The sequence below is a fragment of the Mus caroli genome, chromosome 12 (assembly GCF_900094665.2).
Source record: "Mus caroli chromosome 12, CAROLI_EIJ_v1.1, whole genome shotgun sequence".
Taxonomy (NCBI): Eukaryota; Metazoa; Chordata; class Mammalia; order Rodentia; family Muridae; genus Mus; species Mus caroli.
This window is the reverse complement of record NC_034581.1, coordinates 377,329-392,899: the sequence shown is the minus strand read 5'-3', so window position 1 is coordinate 392,899 and position 15,571 is coordinate 377,329. Positions and strand designations below refer to the sequence as shown.

General features: G+C 45.4%; 1 protein-coding gene across 11 annotated transcripts in view; it reads right to left on the bottom strand.

The window, feature by feature from the left end:
- The window catches only part of Dtnb (dystrobrevin beta), a 193,562-nt gene extending 183,494 nt beyond the window's left edge, over positions 1 to 10,068 (bottom strand). For all 11 annotated transcript variants that reach the window (XM_021178988.2, XM_021178987.2, XM_029484418.1 and 8 more), the window contains exon 1: positions 9,871 to 10,068. The gene's annotated coding sequence lies outside the window, so the exon portion shown is untranslated. The remainder of the gene's footprint in view (positions 1 to 9,870) is intronic.
- Positions 10,069 to 15,571: the final 5,503 nt, after the last annotated feature.

Here is a 15,571-nt window from a genome sequence, read left to right as displayed (position 1 = left end):
AAAAAAAAAAAAAAAGAAAGAATGTTGATATGGGGCCCTGGCTCAAGAACACCGGGAGCCAATCCTGCTGTGCTGTGGAATGACTCCTGCAGGCCTGAAACATAGTGCTTCAGTGATGTTCTACAGAAAATGAGTGGGAGATGCTGGGACCTCGAGAAGGTATGAAGGAATGTCAAAAGCATTCCCTCATCCCCTACACCACTTACACTTTAACAAGTCCTTGCACCCCAGGCTGGCAGCAGCTGCTTCTCGCCCACCCCACCTCCCAAGCTCTGGAGTCTTCCTTCCTTCGGGGCAGGCCTGAAACTATAAATCTACCGCCTGGAAACACCCTTACCTACGGCTTTCGGGGACAGTACAGAAGGGCCACGGGGGCCTCACCCACTCTGGGATACCTGTCTCACGCTGTCTCCTAGGGGCCGTCAGTGAGAACAAGCTACAGCTACTCGGCCCCTTATTTAACTCACTCCTTTCTGTCCGAGTTTTTCCTGGGATCACCTCCTAAACAAAATGCTGGCATTCACATCCTTGCTTAGAATCAGCTCCTACAGAAACTCAGATACCTGTTTATTCAACCAAGCGTATGACTCAGATCACCTCTAGTCCAAACTGACGAGGCACATAAACCCAGTGTGTCAATTACGTCCCCGGGGCCAGTGCTTGATGGGTACTATTATCTGCAACTCTGTACTTAGGCTTTCAACAGCTCTACAGTCAACAAGGACCTACTGCCACCACAGCTGACCCTACAGCCCTGCCACTGAGACAGGACTTTGAACATCAATGAACCTCTCTACTCCCTCCCACTGAACTCCTGGAAGTCTGCCTTTTCTTAGCAACATCATCTAAAGATACCCAATATCTCTCTATCCTCCTTGTCACAAGCTGATTCTAACTTCAAACCCTGTCATTTCCTTCCTCCCAATCACTCTCTTATCCAACCCCACCCCCACCCTTTTCCCATTTCTACCGACAAAACCTTTATCTAGATAAATGAACAAAAACGAATCTACGGCCTCCTGATCTCAGAACTCCCCACCCTCTCTTTCCTATAGTTCACCCTGCAGACACACCAAGCATGCCCATTGGCTACATCCACATAAACCTGTCGCTCTTCAGGGCATCCAGTCACCCTTCAGGCAGGGGCTTCTTTCCACTCAAATTGAAGACCTAACAACACAGGCACAGCCTACAAAGTGTAAAAGATGAGGTGTGAGACACAAGTAAAGTATCTTAAATCTTAAAGCTGAAACTCTGAGTTTCTAGATGAGTCTGTTTAATATTCTTGGCCCAAAGCCAAACTGAGGAAACAAGTTTTTACACAGAACACCAGAACAACAACTCAAAAGATAAAAAATTTTCTAAGTTGAATTTTATCAAAACTAACTACTGTGCAAAATTATAAAAAGGTGAAAACAAGCAGAATAAAATAAAAATATTTTAAGGCCAGCCAGATGGCTCAGCGAGTAAAAGCTCTGGTGAGCTCAGACTGATCCCCAGAATAGAGAAAAGTAAGAGCGAACTGGCCAGGGGTTGTCCTCTGGCATCATGTAACCAGGGCACAGGTGGCCATATCACCAACTAGGGCACAGGTCACCCTCGCACATACCTGTGAATAAATACTTTCTCAAAGCACACACAAATTTTAGAAATAAAGCTTAAAATTCAACAACAACAAAACCCAAAGCAAAACAAACAAAAAACAATCCAATTAAAAAATCATCAGTGAGGGGCAGGCGGATTTCTGAGTTCAAGGCCAGCCTGGTCTACAGAGTAAGTTCCAGGACAGCCGAGGCTACATAGAGAAACCCTGTCTCGAAAAACAAACAAACAAACAACAACAACAACAACAACAAAATGGGAGGGTGGGTATGGGGGACTTTTGGGATAGCATTGAAAATGTAAACGAGGAAATACCTAATAAAAAAATAAATTATAAAAAAAAAAAACATCAGTGGGCCAGCAGACCAGTTCAGTGGGTAAAGGTGCATGTGGATCACCAAACCTGACAACCTGAGCTGGAGCCCCGGAACCCACATGTTGGAAGAAAAAAGGCAACTCCTGCAGGCTGCCCTTTGACCTCCACCCACACACATAACCACAATAAATAAATGTTTTTAAACGGCCAAAGAAGGTAGAGTAAGTAATAATGTGAAAATATGTCCAGGGGGCTGGAGAGATGGCTCAGTGGTTAAGAGCACTGACTGCTCTTCCAAAGGTCCTGAGTTCAAATCCCAGAAACCACATGGTGGCTCACAACCATCCGTAATGAGACCTGATGCCCTCTTCTGGGGTGTCTGAAGACAGCTACAGTGTACTTACATATAATAAATAAATAAATTTTAAAAAGAAAATATGTCCAGTAACTTCAAAATAAGAAGTTAAAACAAAAAAAGAGATGCTATGATGTGTCTATTAAAAGGGCTAAAATTGAAAAAACTGACAATAGCAAATGTTAACAAGAATGGCAAACAAAAGAAACTCCTATTACTGGACACTATACTTCTGGCTGCACCAGAAGGCATGAGGCAGTTTCTTACCATATGACCCAGAAGTCACACTGCATTATTGACCCAATGTGAATTCAGATTTTATGTCTCACAAAACCTCCATCCAAATGGTTTTGTTTTGTTTTAGATAAAGTCTTGATATGTAGCTCAGGCTAGCCTCAAATTCACTGTTTACTATGAGGTCAAGGCTGGCCTTGAATGCCTGATCTTCCTGACTGGACTTCCCAAGTGCTGGGATTACCAGTGTGTCCCACTATCCCTGACTAGTTTTAGTCTTTTTTTTTTTTTAATACAAAATCATAGATACCCACTCTGCCCCCCTGATGCTGGGAGCACTGGGATTAAAGATGTGCTCCACCACAACCAGCCCCAACTGGCTTTATTTTTTATTGCAAACACTGGAAGAACAAAGATGCCCTTCAACAGGTGCCTGTGTAAATCAACTATAGTTCTTCCTAAAGTGCAATGCTGTTCACCAGTAAAAAGAATGGAGCGATTATTTAAGGAAACTTAAATACAAGTGAAAATACAAACAAAGTATCACATACTGCAATACCCCAAATTCAAGACCTAGAGAAAGACAGGTGCAGGCAGAGCAACACTGCCAGTGTCTGACCAAGTGGATGAAGCACACAGGGAGAGTAACCTATTTGTAATGCTAAATTTTGTCTTTCTTTCCTAAAGTAAGAAAACTCTAAAAATTTATCAGTGAGTAATGAAATGTTAAGGTACTAGATTATCACAAGATTTAAATCATACTGAAATTGTTTTCAATAAAAACCAGGTATACCAGCACTCGAGAGGCAGAGGCAGGTGGATTTCTGAGTTCGAGGCCAGCCTGGTCTATAAAGTGAGTTCCAGGACAGCCAGGGCACTGAAACCCTGTGTGTGGGGGGGGGTGGGGGTGGGGGTGGGGAGGGATAGGTATAATAGCACACGCCCACAATGCCAGCACTGGGAGGTAGAGGCAGGAGGATCTGGAGTTCAAGGCCAGGTTCATCTACACAGAGTTTGAGGCTAGCTCGGTTTACCAGAGACTCTGCCCCTTGTTCCCCTACCAAAAATGCTTTTCAGTTTAGTGTGCCTTCAATTCTGCATGCTTAGTTATAAAATATCACAAACATCCGGGCACAGTGGTACATATTTTATCCCAGCACTTGTGAGGGAGGGGTTGAGTGCACGGCAAGGCTGGTCAGCAGAAGAGTCAGGGCTACACAGAGAAACTGAGCCCCGAAAAGACAGACAGATAGATAGACAGACAGACAGATAGATGATAGGTAGATAGATAATAGATAGATAGATAAGATAGATAGACAGACAGATAGATGATAGGTAGATAGATAATAGATAGATGATAGATAGACAGACTAGAAGGATAGCTCAGTGATTTAGAAACCTGTTACTTTTGCAGAGAACCCAAGTTCAATACCCAGCACTCACATGGAGGTTCAGAACTATCTTAAACTCCAGTTTGTAGAAATCCAACCTCTCTTCTAACCTCTGCAGACAGCAGGCACACATGTGCTGCATATACACACACAAGCCAAATACCAACACATGCCAAGCATAACACCATTTGCCTTTTATCTCAGCACTCCCAAGGCAAAGGCAAAAGAATCTCTGTTTGTTAAAGGCCAACCTGATCTACATAACAATTACCAGTTGAACCCTGGCTACACTGTGAAACCCTACCTCAAAAACAAAAACCAAACAAATTTGGACACATAAAATTTTCTAAATCTTTTACAACTAAATTATAGGCTGACTACCAAAATGAATAAAATTTATGTTCTCAAGTGATTAAACCTGTAGATTTTATACAACAGAAAAAGACTAAGAAATGGCTATTAAACTAAAAGCTTCAAATTAAAAGTAGAAATAATCTGGGCATGGTGGCACATGCCTTTAATCCCAGCACTTGGGAGGCAGAGGCAGGCGGATTTCTGAGTTCAAGGTCAGTCTGGTCTACAAAGTGAGTTCCAGGACATCCAGGGCTATACAAAGAAACCCTGTCTCGAAAAACCAAAAAAAAAAAAATAGAAATAAAATACAGAAAATAAAATATGGTATAAAGTATTACTAAAAATCAGGCATTAGTCTAAAGTCAAAGGCTATTTATTGTATTAAAGAAAATACACACTAATACTTTTTTTATATGATTGGTAGGTTTTCTGTTTTTGTTTTTGAGATAGAATTCTCATTCTGTAGCACATGTGGAACTCTAGATGTACCGCAAGCTGGTCTCAAACTCAAGGCAGTCTTCCCAGTTTCGTCTCTCAAGCACTAGTATTACAGGTAAGGAACACCATGCCCAGCTTTTGGAGCTGCGGTACTTAAAGCAACATATTCATGGAAAACAGAAGTAGCAAGAGAGCACACTGAAAGTTCATATGGAAGTCAGGAGGTGGTGACTTGTGCCTTTAATTCCAGGGAGGCAAAGGCAGGTGGAGCTCTGTGAGTTTGAGGCTAGCCGAGTCTAGGACATCCAGAGATACACAGAAAACCCCGTCTCAAAAAAATAAAATAAAATGCATAAACAATACTGTTAGTCTATGATATTGTTACATCACCATAATATCACCTTAAGGCATGATATACTCAGCATAACCATTATACAGGCATGTTTAGCTGCTTTTGGCTGATTCTACATGAATCTAATCAGATCACTGTTTTTATACTTTGCAGTTGACTGATACGCTCATCCGGGGAACAGAAGCAGTGTCCGCTCTGTTTCTCCTTGTTCTGCAAGTATGCTTGCATTGTGACTTCACTAAAAATCCACTCTGCAATTTCTCTGCAGGAATTCTGTTAAACCAGTCATCTATTTAGCAAGGTTCATTTCCTTCAAATCTGACAGCCCACTGAGCCTGACAGAGGTGAGCTTCAGTATAGCTACACAGTATAAGCAGACAAAAAAGGAGAATCACCTACGTAGGCTTAGGTGTTGCCACCATCAGCTCCCATCTCCTACCTAACACATGCCAAGCAAGTCCTGTCATCAGATACACAGATGAAGTGTCAACGGATGGGTTACTTATTAATAAAACATAACTGTCTAATTTGCTCCTTACCCTGTCTACAGCACCTTTTCCTATGCCTGTCACTTCCCAACTTTTGAAGAAGTGACAGCTCTTAAAACAGCCTGGTGTGGCTTTGCCTGGAATCCCAGCTCTCAGGAGACTGAAACAAAAGGATGCTGAGTTCAAGGTCAGCCTAGCAATACAGCAAGACCCTCCCCATCTCAAAAGATAAAACAAACAAACAAACAAAAAAACCTAGAAGAAGAAGTCAGGCCTGTGCAAGACAGGCCTTAGGAGCAAGTCAGGACTGTGGGTGTTATAACTAGCTGGGGAGATTAAGACCTAAGATTATGAAGCAATTACTTTTGGTAGTCAATGATGTGGCTGTAAGCCCTCCCTCTCCACCTCTGCAAAGCAGGAATAAATGAAAAAGTAAGGAAATTCCCAAAACAGTGGTGCCCTCGATGAGATGTGGGGGAGAGGACAGCAAGAATCCTCCTGTCTGTTCTCTCCTAGGAAAGCACTGTGCTACAGAGCTGGACATGGTCTGCAGGCAGAGGCTGAGTAACTACCACAGCACACAGACTAAAGCAGAGAGAGAGACAGCGCATCTGAGTACCGCAGTAAGTGTGAAAAGAGCCTTCCTTTCCTTGGAATTGGTTTATCAGTCACATCAAAGCATTCAGGTATGGGCTAGGAAGCTGACTCAGCACTTGCCTTGCAGACACCAAGATCTGAATTCACAACCCATGTTTTTTAAAAATGCTCGGGGCTGGATGGGGAAGTTCAGTAGGGTAAAGCAGTGGTCGTACAGTGTGAGAATTGGGATTTGGATTCCCAGAACCCACATTAATTTGAAATGGCCCTTATAGGTTAGCTAAATCAGCAAACTCTGGATTCAGGTGAGAGACCTGGTTGCAGTAAGGCAGAGAAGAACTCAAGGAAGACACTACACATCGGTCTCTGGCTTCCACATATAAACATACACACCACATATACATAAGCAAAGAGATAAGTAAATTAATAACCCAGGCTTGGTGACAAGCTGTTATACTCTCAGCCCTGAGAAGGCAGAGACAGGTAGTTCTTCAGTGCTCTCAAGCCAGGCAGACCAGCCAAATCTGCCAGCCTGAAGCCAGTAAGAGAAGCTAGCTCAGAAACCAAGGTGTGTGGTGCCCCAGGAACAACATCTCAGGTTGTCCTCTCGCCTCCACATGCACTAGCACACACAAGCAGAGACACGGGCACACAAAGCACTCTGGAAAGCCATGTGCAAATACACAGTCTCCTGCAAAATCAATCAGACTTCTGTGACTAATACAGTCAATTACACCTTTAATTAAAAAAAAAAACAAACTCCCTTGCTCATGTCAGGAAAATCCTCAAATACCCTTCCCCAATTCTTATTCTTTTTTTTTAAAGATTTATTATTTTATGTAAATACACTGTAGCTGTCTTCAGACACACCAGAAGGCATCAGATGTCATTTTATGGATGGTTGTAAGCCACCATGTGGTTGCTGGGATTTGAACTCAGGGCCTTCAGAAGAGCAGTCAGCGCTCTTAACCACTGAGCCATCTCTCCAGCCCTCCAATTCTTATTCTTTTCTCTTTCAGATTAAAAGGAGTGCCAGAGAAAATAAACTTTTTTTTTTTTTTTGTCTTTTGAGACAGGGTTTTTCCGTGTAGCTCTGGCTGTCCTGGAACTCATTCTATACATCAGACTGGCCCCAAACGCAGAAATTCACCTGCCTCTGCCTCCCTAGTGCTGGAATTAATTAAAGGCGTGTGCCACCACTGCCCTAGATATCTTCTTGTAACAAATCTGAAAGCATTTACTGGTTTCCATTAAAAAAACATTCGGGCTGGTGAGATGGCTCAGTGGGTAAGAGCACCCGACTGCTCTTCCGAAGGTCCAGAGTTCAAATCCCAGCAACCACATGGTGGCTCACAACCATCCTTAATGAGATCTGACTCCCTCTTCTGGTGTGTCTGAAGACAGCTACAGTGTACTTACATATAATAAATAAATAAATCTTAAAAAAAAAAATTCAGAGCCAGGCAGTGGTGGTGGCGCTGTGAAGTAATGAACTTGCTTCTGCCTCCTAGGGGCTGAGGTCTAAAGACATGTGCCACCACACCCAGCAATAGGTGCCTTTTTATAAAACACCCAACTCAGTATGTAAAATCTACCCATCTTATCCCATGTAAACTACACATCAAGAAGGCACAGTAGAGCACACCTGTAATTCCAGGACACATAGACAGGAGGATAGACAAGTTCAAAATCAGTCAGAATGGCACAGAGAGACCCTATTAAAAAAAAAAGGAAAAAGACAAAAGAAGAAAGAAAAGGTTTGTGGTTCACAGGAGGGACTAATAGAAGGATAGCCACAAGTTCAAAGCCAGCTTACAACCTGGGCTACAGTATATTGAGTACCAAGCCAGCTGGAGCTACTCAGCAAGAGCCTATTTCAAAAAAACAGGGACAGAGGGTTTATTTTCAAATAAATGTAAATTAAATATCTAAATAAAATGTTAGAAGTGCCTGAAACAAGGCACCCAAATTTGCAGAGCCACATAAGCACCCTAAAACAAAACCTAATCGAAACTTAATGATTATACTCTGAAGTGCAGAGTAATTAAAATACTAATTAAAATAAAATAAATGAAGGCTTATTATACATGCAATGACAAATCTGGATTAATATTGCTCTCATTTTTGATATGAGGAGACTAAAGGTCAGTTATGTTAACATCCAAGACATGAAATAAATGATAAACGGAAATCCTGTGCACGCTAATACTTTAAGTAGAAATTCTGTCTCCTGGGCAAAATTCAGCGAACATAAAGACTCTGCCAGCACCACCTTGACTGCACAACCCCTTCAGAGGTAGTTCCACTTACGTCTGATAAAAGTCCTCAGAGAACACATAAAAGGTCAAGTTTTACTTTGGCAAGCAAAGTAATCCAACAGGCACTGCAAGCGAGGGAAAGGAAGCAGCAGCCTGGGACTGGAGAGTCCAAGCAAGGTGGAGGACAGAAGTCCAGCCCTTACAGAACTGAAGAGACAGAAGCATTCTCTCCCTTCAGAACCAAGATCCGAGAGGCAGGACAGAAATTATAAAGTGTTCTCTAAGCAAAAGCACCCTCCCATCCTCCTCAAACGACCAGAAAAAAGCCAGAGAGAAAGACCGGAACACCACCCAGAGATTAAGCTCCTGGTGCACAACATGCAAGAACCACGTGGATGAAGAAGAGTGGCCACAGGCCACCGGAGTCTGCCACCTAAGCCACTGTTTTAACCTACCAGCGCCGAAAACCCTGGGTTACCTGAAGAGGCAAAAAGAGAATCCGAGGACCAAAGGAAGTCAAGCGATCATCCCTAACTCTACAGAGACTGACACTCAACCCCCTGCTTCCTCCATCCATTCTGCAGTGGGCATCCACTCTAGGGCTGCTGGGATCCAGGCCACATCCCGAGGACTGAACAGAAAACAGGTACGGAGCTTAATTCTAGCTGGGAAGGCAAGATTCTTCTTCCAGATTTCTTCTCCCCCTCCCCACCTGCCTCTTTTAAATGTCAGTAAGATCCTTCACATCTCTTCTCAATAGCTCCCACCAGCTTTCCTCAGCTATCTTACTTTCTCCACAAACCAAGCTCCAGTTTCCCAGGGCTGGGAAAATCCTAAAGGGACCTGAAGTGAACAGAACAGGAAACATGAAATAGAGCACTTTACATTTTGTGTGCATACTTTCACAGCCGAACTGTCAGCACTTCAACAGCAAATGATGGCTGAGAGTGATAAAGTCGTGACCCAGGCGCTGACCGCGGTTCTCTCCTGCTCCGTAGCTAATCAATAAACGCTTGCAGAGAATGCTGGAAGGTCTCCCTGATTCCCTAAGGCCTGGCACAGGAATTTAACAGCAAGCATTCGTCAGCTGCATCCTCCCTCTTCTCGGGACACTGTGCCCAACAGGGGTGACCTGGGTGGACAGGTTCGTCTACCGGGAGCCTCGGGGGACACTGAGAGGTGATCTGGAATGAATTCCCTTCCCTCTGCCAGGGCCTGCCTACCTCACCTGCCCTCTGCCAGGACCTGCCGCCTTCGCCCCCTTCAGCACCTAACGCGGAGCCTCCTCCCCGCCAGCCCGGCTCAGGATGCATCAGCAGCGCGCGCAGCTTGGCTCTGCGCTCCGCGGGCCCCCGCGCGTGCGGGTGACCGGAGAGCCCTCCCCAGCCCGGCGTGCTGTCTTCCAAGGGTCGCCGCTCCAGGGCCGCGCACTCCGCCACCCCGCAGCCCTCCTCCTCGCTCCTCCAGCCCCGGCGGACTCCCCACCTGGCTCGCTTCCCGGCCGGAGCTGAGGGGCCGTCGCGTGGCTCTCCGGCGGCCGCAGCCTTCTCCGACCCGGCCCCCTCGGCTGAGGCGGCTGAAGCAGCGGCAGCGACTGAAGCGGCGGCGCCCACTCAGGCCCCGGAGCCGCCCCCGCGGCGAACGGAACGGCGCCGGCTCGCGCCGTTTCCCCGCCCGGCACGCGCAGCGAGCCCGCCCCCGGCGCGAGGGCGCGAGGGCGCGAGGGCGAGGGCGGGTGCGCGCGGAGGGCGGGCGCGCGGAGGGGCGGGGCTTCCGCCGCGAGAGGGGGCGGGGAGGCGGCCGAGTGCCCTCCCGCGGGTTCGCGCGCCCCCTCCGGGCCTCTGCTGTGCGCCGGCCGCGGAGGTGGAGGTGCCCTTCCACTCCACAGGTAGCTGCCGGGCGGCTGCGTGCTGCGCCGACGTGACTGCACCGTAAGGAATGCGAAGAAACACCCGGTGAATCATTGCCTCGAGCGCGGGTCCTCCCCCGAGTGACTTTCCACATTGCCTCAGCAGGCTCGCTGAGCCCTGACTCCGCGTCTGGTGCCCCGTGGACACGATCCGGGTCACGGCCCCTGGTCCCCAAGAATGCATAACTTAGGAAGAAGAGCAGCCTTGCGAAGGACCGAGTCTGGTCCCCTGCGCAAAGCCAAACCACAGCCCGATGCGATGAGAGGATGAGGAGAGACACATTACTTTCCCCTTAGTTGTTCAGTAGTTCCTAAAAGTGGGAGTATTTAGACGTTAAACAGCTTGGGCAACGGAGCAGGGGCTACAAAGCTTCATTTATTTATCTAGCATCTATTTATTTATTTGTTTATTTATTACCAACTCATATAATTTTTTAAAGGACTTTATTTTGTGTGTATGAGTGTTTGGGCTGCAATGTGTGTGCACCCTGTGAGTGCCCCCCGGAGGCCAGAAGAGTGTTTTAGATCCCCTGGAATTGTGAAATGACACCTGGATACTGGGGAATCAAACCCAGGTCCTCTGATAACATAGCAAGTGCTCTTAACTGCTGAGCTATCTCCAGCCCCTCATATTGCCATTTTTTTATAGAAGCCTTTCCAAACTCTTTAGGGACATCAAAGTCTTCTTTTAACGGCTCAAAAGATAAATGTTTTCCCTCAACTTTAAGACAGCGGTATGATCCGTTAGACTTTTGGTGCGTGTGGATGTGCATATGTGAAGGAAAGCAGCTGCAGGCCTGTGTGCTTTAGGGATGCTTTTTGAAGCTTTCTGGCACCTTATGGAAAGGCAGATCATGCCACCTGCTTCAATCAGACTGGCAGCCTGCCTCTAGGACACCCTTTTCCTCCTCTTCTCACAATCTATTTTTAAATTCCTCTGGTGAAGGCAGTGCTGTGCTGATAACTTTAAGTAAGTGAGGTTCTTTTGTGTTGGAGGCCTACATTACTTTTCACGCATGAATTGTGTGACTGCTTTGCATGTTTGGAAGAGTCTCACTGTTGCTAGGTGGTGGCTGCTGTAACCATGTAAGGATCCTCAGACTATGTCAAGAGACCTTTAGTTTCTTACCATGTGTTGAGCTCCTACTATGGGGAAGGCATTGATGGGTAAAAACATTGACTCTGTTGCAAAGAGGTAGAGTATGAACCTGAAGCTACAGGACCAGCACAGTGCCTCAGACACCTGGAGCATTCAGGACCTGGAGGCAGGAGCTGAAGCAGAGACCCTGGAGGAGCTGGGCTTACTCCATAGCCAGCTCAGTCAGATTTCTTCTGTCACTCAGGACCATAACCCACAGTAGGCTCAACCCTCCTACATCAATCGTTAATGAAAAACAACAAAAAAAAAACCACTTTTTTTTCCTACGAACTTCCTGCATGTCAATTGAAGGAAACATTACTTGAGTAATGTTTCTTCCCAAATGATTGTCATTTGTGTCTAGCTGACAAAAAAAAAAAAAAAAATAGCACACCATACCTTGTCATCATATATTGCATACATGTATTGAAATATGCATGGTCATTTATAAATATGTACAGTTATTCCATTAATTAAAGATTTTGAAAATGTTTTAAGAGATATAAATATTAGCCACCCAGATTGTTCACCACCTACTGTATATGCATATGTCAGATTATCCTATGGTACCCCATAAACATATACAATTAATTTTTGTGATATATGTGCAGATCTGTGTATAGTTAGCTACACATGTGTGTGCTGTACCTTATGCACACATGTGGGCATGTGTGTGGAAGCCAGAGGACAATGTCAGGAGCTATCCATCTTGGTTGCTTTTTTTGTTTTGTTTGGTTTGGTTTTTTGAGACAGGGTTTCTCTGTGTAGCCTTGGCTGTCCTGGAACTCACTTTGTAGACCAGGCTGGCTTCGAACTCAGAAATTCGCCTGCCTCTGCCTCCCGAGTGCTGGGATTAAAGGCGTGCGCCACCACGCCCAGCTCTTGGTTGCTTTTTTAAGACAAGTTCCCTCACTGGCCTGGGGCTTCTTGAGTACGCTAGGCTAGCCCAAAAGCAACCCCCAGGATCCACCCATCTCTGTCTGACTCTGCAGCACTGAAATGACAAGTGTTCCCCATATGAAACACAAGTGCTCCTCACATGAAACACATGTGCTCCTCACACTCAGCTCTGTATTTATGCACTGGAGCTCAGACTCAGCCCTCATGCTTCACTGACAGCTGTCTCTGCAGGCCCCAGTTATAATCATCTTGAAAGACTGTTTTGTGTCTTGTAAAATGGCAAATTTTTTTTTTTGAGTCAAAGTTTCTCTGTGTAGCTCTGGCTGGCCTGGAACTCAATCTGTATGCCAGGCTGGCCTTAAACTTGTAGAGATCCACCTGCCTCTGCCTCCCAAATGCTGGTATATTGCAAATTTTGTGAGGATCACTTTGTTGTTGTTGTTGTTGTTGTTGTCGTCGTTTGCTTGCTTTGTTGTAAGATGGTATCTCTCTATTAAGCCTTGAACTCCTACCTCCCCAGTGTGGGGGCTGCAAATGCAAGCCACCTCACCAGCTAATATGATGATCACTGGGGTTATTGTTCATAATGGAGCATGTGTGTTTTGTGATTCTGAGTAAAAGACTGGACAAACATAAACCAAAATATTAGCAGAGGTTATCTCTGGGTAATAAGATTGTGTGTTTAAAATTTTTTTTTGTATTTGTTTATATTTTCAGAATTGTTTTAACTGGAGGTATACTTTTTCAAATGTAGTATAATTTAAATATCTATGCCAGAAGCCTGGCATGGTGGCTCACATCTGTCATTTCAGCCCTTCAGTGGCTTAAGGAGGAGAGCTACCATGAGTTCAAAGCCAACCTAGGCAGTATAATAAGTTTCAGGTCAGGTTGGGTTATACAGTGAAACTCTATCTCTAGAAGAAAAAGAAAAAACAATGCTAGAAACAGCTTGATTTACATCCTGTGCACCCAAGTCTTGATTGTCAAGGTCGTGAGAGATCTGGGGGAGAAGTGCACAGCGAAGTCTCTGAGGTCATGTGACTCCAGGTTGGGTAGGAGTGAGCTAGCTGAGAGTGACAGAAAGAAGCTGCAGAGGATGTGAGAGAGCTGTGTGGGAGGCAGACACCTGCCAGCCAGCTTTGGCTCAGGCAAGAGGAAGATAAAATGAGCTCAAGGAAAACAGTCCTTGAAGTCAGAAATCCTCTGTCTGGCTTCCAGGATCATCTTTCCTAACAATAAGCCACCTCAGATGTTCAGACAGAATAACACAGAAATGACAGAGCCAACTCACCTCTGTCTAGTGACAGGCAATTGACCCCATAATGTGTGCCATTCTGTTCTCTGCTGCTTACTGATCACACCTCAGGACTGGAAAGAGTCCAGCAGCCAGTAATCAAAAGGATAAAGCATGAGGTCCTGGACAGGATGGCAAGCTCAGGGAGGGTGCTTGCTCGGACAAGATAGGGCAAAGGAGTTCATAGTCAGAATGCGGAGGGAGTTGCTACCTCTCACAACACAGAGGAAGAAAAGGGCAGCTTGGAAAAATTAAATGTGAGTTTCTGTTGCATGCTGGGAACAATTTGAAAACATTAACACCAGAGACTGAATTGCAGATTTTCAGTCTTACCTAAATGTGGAATGAAGATGCAATAGAAACAAACTGGGGCTTTCTGGATGGGTCTAGGGTGACCAGGAAGAGGACAACACAGGAACAATGGCATTGCCCGATTCTCTCCATGATAGGAGCATTCTGACTCTGAAAACTGGAGGCAAGACTGCAATGACAAAGACAAAACTTCCTAAGATTCACCTTGTGAATGGCAGTCACACTCTCAACAAAGCCAGCCTTGGAGATTGAGCTAAGGTCGGTGTGAACCGGGTAGTGAGACTTACCCCACTGTGATTTCTGGAGGCCATGGTCACAATGGTAGCTGCCATTGCCATTGTACACACTGGGGAGATCTGGTGGAACAGAGGCTCAGTGGCACCTCAAAAGTCCCCAAAGATGACTCTGAGAAGCCAAATCATGGAAGCCAAGGAGTCTGTGGATACCTTGCTAGTTTACTAGCAGATCTTGCTAGTTTACCAATGGTTATCAGGAAGTACCAGACACCTGAAAAGATTAACCCGTTGTTAATGTTGATGCAATCTTTAAACTTTTTAAATTGTTTTATGCATATGGTTATTTTGCCTTTAAGTATTATCTATGTACCATGCAAATGGAGTGCCCAAGGAGGCCAGAAGTGGGAGTCAGTTACTATGTGATGCTGGGAACTGAACCTGGGTCCTCTGGAAAGGCAACCAGTGGTCTTAACTACTAAACCATTTCTTCATCCCCTTGATGCAATATTTTTAGTGGTAGTGGTTGTTTTGTTCTGTTTTGTATTTTGGGTTTGGCTGGGTGGTTGGTTGGTTTTGTTTTGCTTTTGAGAGACTCCTGAGTAGCCCAGGCTGGCCTTGACTTTTTTTTTTTTTTTAAGATTTATTTACTTATATATGTGAGCACACTGTAGTGGTCTTCAGACACACCAAAAGAGGACATAAGATCCTGTTACAGATGGTTGTGAGTCACCATGTGGTTGCTGGGAATTGAACTCAGGACCTTCGGAAGAGCAGTCAGTGCTCTTAACCACTGAGCCATCGCTCCAGCCCCATGGCCTTGACCTTCTGATTCATCTGCCTCAGCCTCCTGAATTCTGGGATTACAGATGTAAACTACAACACCCAGTTGTGTGTGTGTGTGTGTGTGTGTACTTGTGGAGGCTAGCTAGGGTTAATGGCACAGGAAGCCTTCTCAATCACTCTATACCTTATTTCCTGAGACAGGGTCTCTCACTGAACCTGAAGTCTGCTGTTTTGGCTGGACTAGCTGGCCAGCAATCCTTTGAGATCTTCCTGCTAACCTTTGCTCTGCCAATTCTGAGGTTACAGGCTCACACCACCACACCTGACTGTTAACATAGGTTCTGGAGAGCCAAACTCAGGGCCTCATGCCTACACAGTGAGTGCTTACTGAGCCAGTTCCAGACCCTGCACAGCTGGCTTCTTAGACAAGGTCTTGCTTGGCCTGGAATTCATTATATAGACATAGCTAGCCTTGAATTTGCAGGATCCTACTGAGGTCTCTGTTTCCAGAGTGATGGATTACAGATGTACATTCCCTGATCCAAGCAACTAACTTCCTTCCTTCCTTCCTTCCTTCCTTCCTTCCTTCCTTCCTTCCTTCCTTCCTTCCTTCC